Source organism: Aulonocara sp. 'chitande type north' Nkhata Bay, linkage group LG3 (genome assembly GCF_057382095.1).
Source record: "Aulonocara sp. 'chitande type north' Nkhata Bay isolate Kocher_YH1m ecotype deep benthic linkage group LG3, A_spYH_male_GT1.1, whole genome shotgun sequence".
Classification (NCBI taxonomy): Eukaryota; Metazoa; Chordata; class Actinopteri; order Cichliformes; family Cichlidae; genus Aulonocara; species Aulonocara sp. 'chitande type north' Nkhata Bay.
In genome coordinates, this window is record NC_141346.1 from 3,469,861 (window position 1) to 3,476,050 (window position 6,190).

General features: G+C 43.7%; 1 long non-coding RNA gene across 1 annotated transcript; it reads right to left on the reverse strand.

The window, feature by feature from the left end:
- Nucleotides 1-3,251, reverse strand: LOC147333534 (uncharacterized). The gene is made up of 2 exons (XR_015128394.1): nucleotides 2,369-3,251; nucleotides 1-1,515 (listed from the first exon to the last, which is right to left on the reverse strand). It is a non-coding gene; the product is annotated as an uncharacterized LOC147333534 (long non-coding RNA).
- Between the last annotated feature and the right edge of the window lie 2,939 nt (nucleotides 3,252-6,190).

A 6,190-nucleotide genomic window follows, 5' to 3' on the forward strand; every position in this document is an offset into this window, starting at 1 on the left:
CCAAGGAAACAACAACAACTTTATTTATAGAGCACATTTAAAAACCAGCGGTACACCAAAGTGCTTAACATAAGACACAGGGAAGTAACACGAGTCTTATGAGGCCTCAGCAAAGTATCAAATATACTCACAGGTCAATGGCACTAATACACAGGGGTAATATAAAACATAATGAAAGCACAAGGCATTAAAAATATGTATAAGGGAAAATAGAGTAAGTCTAAGGTGCGAGCATGAACGAGCAGGAAAGGCGAGATTAAACAAACAGGTTTTTAACCGTGATTTAAAAGAATCACGATCAGAAGGTTATTCCACAACTCTGGTGCAGCCAGGGCAAACGCCCGGTCACCTCTAGACTTCAGCCGAGATCCAGGCTGCACCAAGAGTAACTGAGTAGATGATCAGGCAGGAACGTACGATTTAAGCAGTTCCTTAAGGTAGCTCGGTGCCGTGTTGTTGGTAAACCACAGCAAACCACAGCAGCAGCATCATGTGCACCAGTAACAGTAACTAATAAACACTGAATCCTACTGAGCAGCACACTGGACTGATAATGCACGATGTGTTTAGTGTCAGCAGCCCAGGACGACACAGTGTGTGTCTGTGTACACCTGTGTGTGTGAGCTTGTGTTCAAAAGGTTTCCATCAAGCCACATGATACACATCAGCTAAAGTGCAGGAATGTGTTGATGACTGAAACAATGCTGTGTTGAACGTCAGAGTTTTCATTTCACACCATATTGTTATACAAGTGTTCTTCTTAACACACAAGTGTTGGTCACAGAGCTCGATGTGCTGGAACTTTTTACATGTGCATGTTTCCCCAACACAATATGATTAGAAAACACTCCAACCATCTATTCTGGGAGATTTCATACAATCAATGAGTTAAACTGCAGGAATGTCTTAAAGACATAAAGACCTGGATGGCCGCTAACTTTCTGCTTCTTACTTCAGATCAAACTGAGGTTATTGTACTCGGCCCTGAAAATCTTAGAAATATGGTATCTAAGCAGATTCTTACCCTGGATGGCATTACCTTGGCCTCCAGTAACGCTGTGAGGAACCTTGGAGTCATTTTTGACCAGGACATGTCCTTCAACGCTCATATTAAACAAATATGTAAGACTGCTTTCTTCCATTTGTGCAAATATCCTCTTAGTTGTTATTAATCTCGGCTCTGCCACCGTTTCTGGAACTGGGGACCATCACACTCCTCTGAGCTCTGTCTATAGGTTCACTTTTAGCTCCCACTCTGACTAAACCATCACACTAAACTGGTGCTACTTCCTCCTAAACCAGTCCATGTTTCCTCTGACATCGTCTGTCTTTCCTGTATGTCACTGACAGAACAGGAACTGTTCTTCACCGTGTTCTTCGTTCGCTCCGGTCAGCTGAGCGGCCGTTGCTCTCAGTCCCCAAATCAGGGCTGAAACTGAGGAGACGGAGCGTTCTCCATCGTGGCTCCTCTGGAATAATCTTCCTCTTCACACGAGGCAGTCGACATCAGTGCTGCTTTTAAATCCAGAGAAACACATTTTTATTTGCTTGTTTTTGACTCAGTGGTTAACTGACTTGTATTTACTTACATTTTATTGTTTTTGCTATGTTTGTAATTTTATCCTATTTATTATTCTTATTGTATCTATTATGTTTCTATTGTTCAGCACTTTGGTCAGCCTTGTGTGTTTTTAAAGTGCTATATAAATAAACTATGATGGTGATGATACACTCAGGCTGTGTCACTCTGTGACCTCTGACCCTCAGTGTCCTCTGACCCTCAGTGACCTCTGACCTTCACTGACCTCTGACCCTCAGTGTCCTCTGACCCTCAGTGTCCTCTGACTCTCACTGACCTCTGACCCTCAGTGTCCTCTGACCATCAGTGTCCTCTGACTCTCACTGACCTCTGACCCTCAGTATCCTCTGACTCTCACTGACCTCTGACCTCCTGTTGCAGGTGTGTGTGCTGCTGCTGTCTGCAGGTGAGTTGATGAAGTCAAACCATCAGTGAGGCTCCAACAAGAACACAAACACATTTGATGCCAGTCACAGATTTATGCATCACTCTGTTTGTGTCTGCTGATCCAATAAAGCTCTGATCCTGGAGATCCCTCCAGATCCTGTGCCAGCAGGAAGTGATGTCACTGCGCTGCAGACAGAGCAATGGTGACATCATCACAGCTCATTTCTTCTTTAATGGAAGTCATGTTGGAAATAAATCAGAGTTCATCATCACAAACGTCCAGCAGTCTGATGAAGGTCTCTACTCCTGTGCTACTGATGTGTTTGGAGAATCTCCTCAGGGCTTTCTGAGGGTCAGAGGTCAGATAATGACATCACATCCTGTATAAAGACCTGAACTCACCTGAAGTAAAAATAAGCTGACTGAACCATCTTCACCATGTCTCCTGCAGATCCTCCTCCTCATCTCCACACCTGCACCTCCTCTAATCCTGTGAACTCTCCTGCTCTTGTTTGGCCTGTAACAGACTCCTCCGCTCCTCCCTCCTCCTCCACCCTCGTGCTGGTTGTAGCAGGTCTGGTTTCGGTGGTTCTTCTTGTTCTGCTGGTTTGGGGAGTTCTCTGGAGGAAACAGAATGAAATCTTTCAGAGTTTAAAGCATGATGTCAAAGCTAGAAGGTCTCCTGACTGCAGACTGGGAGCTGACGCCACAGTAGAGCGGGTAGAACAGGAACCAGTGTGAAACAAACTCTCTCTGGATCAGCTGAAGGCTTTTCAGCGAGTTTTTAGGACGTCCTGATAATAATTAATTATGGTCGTCCAGCCTGGAAGTAATAAATGCAGGAACTAGATCTTCTTTTATGAGTTTTATATTATCTGATCAGGCCGTTTGCTCCTGTTAAAGAGAAATGTGCATCGAACGTTGTGGGTATTCATGAGTCTAACAGTTTAAACCTGTGTGTGACGTTGTGTCCTTGAACGGCCCTGACAGACGGCTGTAGTCCATAATATTAATGTTTCCTGCTGACTGAAATAAGCAGCTGAGCTCTGTGAGGGCAGAGCTGCTGCTAACAGGTGAGTCTGTTACCTGGACTGGACTGAGTGAGCTGCTGTGTCACAGCTTTATCAGTGACACACTCAGCATGTGTGTGTGTGATATGTCATAGTGCTTGAAACACACATGAAAATATATTAAAGGTTGAATCTTTGTTCTTTTGGTTTGTGGAACAAAAATCAGCAACGAAGAAACGCGAGCGTAAAACTTGGTGTAGAAGTGCAACAAACATAAGCCGGCTCGTTTGATGCTGTGATGCTTGAAAAGGATTTGCGCACCTACATCATTATTTACGGTTTAAATTGTGCTGCCTTCAGGTGCACCTGGTAAATTCAGGAATCTCTACTCCAAACCACAGCAGGTTGTTTTAGAGGCTTTTCTGGGTTAATGTTGGTTTGTTGGCAGAAACATGTCTGTGATCGCTGTGTTGTTCTTTTTGATGCAGGATTTCATGTAACTCGGTGCTAAAATCATAACAATGAAGTTGAACAGTTCTAGTGCTCATGCGGCAGCTAGCATGCGTCAGCTAGCATGCAGCCTGTTTCAGTTGCTCCTGCTTTTACTCTTTACTCTAATTTTTTCTTACTTATTTCTTTGTCCTTTACTGAGTGTGTCCATCTGTTTAAAAGCTTTCTTTTCAAACATGTGGATCGAGAGAGTTTTTGTTCTGCTGTTGCTTTCACTGAGGAATGGGACCGCAGCACAGCAGCTACACACCAGAGATCAGCTGAGCCGCCTGATGCTGCTGTTGCAGATTAACTGGTGTCTCAGATTAACTGGAGACGGTCAAACAGATGTGTGACAGACTTTAAGGAGCTCCTGCCAACAAACCAGCAAATAAACACTGAATATTTCATGTGTGACATTTGTGAGGTGGCCTTAAACACAGTCCGTCAGTCTTTTTGCTCTTGAACAGTGAAATATTAAAAACTGTCTGGAGTTTATTTGGTGATGTTCTCGTGCACGAGGCGAAAACAGCAAACAAACGTCACGGTAAATCTTTCCAGCTGATGTTAGGCATCCTCCACCTGCTGAATCCACTTCAGCCTCTTCCTGCTCATGTTCCTGTTTAGAGGCACAGTCGGCCTGTAAATGGAGAAAACTGAACACAGGAATATTTGGATTTGCTTCTTTTTCTCTGCTCATGTTCAACTTGTCTGATTCAAGCTGGGAATATTTATTAGAAACAAAGTGAATAATATTATTTTATTATCACGTTGATGCAGCACATGGTTCAGTTAGCTTTGTATAAACACGTGTTAGAAATGTTCTTCAATCAGCTCTTTTTACTCTCATTTCACAGCCACTACTTTTTTACTTTTACTTGAGTAAAGAGGTTGAATTAGTACTTGGAGTATTTTTAACAGTAGTACTTCTACTTCAGTACACACTGTGTGTACTTTTACCACCTGTGTCTGAGACCTCCTTCAGGGTCCACCTGAAGCTCTCAGTCTGCTGTGGAAAAAGGAAATCCAGGTGAGTTTCTCCTGATCACCTGAGGCCGTCATTACTGTGTGAACCCACACACCACTCCTCACTCCTCCACCCGCTGCACACAGTCACTGAGTACAGACCGGCTGATTCCTGTAAAGGGAGAGGCAGGAAGAGGCGGAGCAACACCTGAAAAACAAGAAGCCCAACGTCATTTTGCAGAAGTGAAAGTGTGAGAGAGCAGCAGCAGAGCTGCAGTCGAGTCCTGTTTGTCTCTAAAAGAAGATTCACTGGAGTCCATCAGGTTCCTCTCAGCAACAGTGGTGAGTGCAGCTGATCACACTTCCTGCTTCTACACAAATCTTCACTCTGTTCACTTCATCTGGGGCCCGTTCTTCGTACCTCGCTAAGTAAGTTAGCTGGATGAGATTGTTGACGATTTCGCGTGATCCTGGATCGTTCGGTTCCCCGAAGCTCATCCGGGACTTGCTGTCATAGCAACAGAGCCGTAAGCGTAAACCTGCTGGGGAGCAGGTTTACTTTATGTAAACAGGATTAGATCGCAGCCACGCAGGTATGTCCGCGTCATTCATACGAAAGCAACAGCGATATTCCACCACTGTTTCACCATAAATAAATAACATCAATGTAACTAAAGACAATGCAGCACTTGATCCTTTTATTGATGTCACACAGATACATACAGGTCATTTCCTAAAAAAGGGAAATGTACTATTAACATTCTATTACATGTATGTGATTATTACAGATGTAATTCATATTTCAGAGTAGTAATTGTAAATTACTTCATGTAATCAAGATGGAAGACCACGGCTATAAAAGCGAAGGTGGATTTGGGAAGTCTGTCGCAGCCATGTCCTGTCCGTATACGCGACCAACCCATTGCGGAAGGTGCAAGATTGATAAGGAGAGTCCTCAGAATTCAGCGTATATTGTGGGATAGACAGGATCCTTTAGCTCAGCGCGACAGTGTGCTCATAGAGAGATATCGATTTTCCCGTGAGGGTATCATTTACTTAACCAACTTGTTGACGAGGGGGTGCAGGACCACCACCTGTCTTTTTTTGCTCTGCCCTTTTCTTGGTTGCTGTTATAAACAAACAGATTATTTCAGGGTCTCTTTCCAAGAGACGAAAAGCAATATAAGAGATAAATATTACCATTCTGTAGAATATTCTTATATTCCACTTTTACTTGTTCCCATGTTCTTGTGGGTCCTGTTGTGGCTCTAATGTGAAAGGGGATATAATATAACATATTATAATATAATATAATGCCATATAATATTGGACAATATAGTGTCATATGATAGATCTACCCTACCGCCTACTGGTGTTGGCCAGAGGGGCCGATGGCGCGATATGGCAGCCTGGCTTCTGTCAGTCTGTCCCAGGGCAGCTGTGGCTAAAACACCAGTGTGTGAATGTGAGAGTGAATGAATAGTGGTATCGTAAAGCGCTTTGGGTGCCTTGGAAAGCGCTATATGAACCTACTCCATTATTATTATTATTATTAAATTACCTACGAGTTTGATTTGTCAGCAACTTTCTGCCAGCCCTCTCTCCTTGCTTTTGCAGCCTTTGCAGTGTTCCCTTGCGTTTTAATTAAACTCTGAAACTCCTGAAATCCCTCACTCAAGGGTTCTTGCTCTGCTGCCGGAAAATACCGAGCGCGCTCCTTCGACATTTTCGCCAACCAATCAGCGGGTTGCCGATCAAT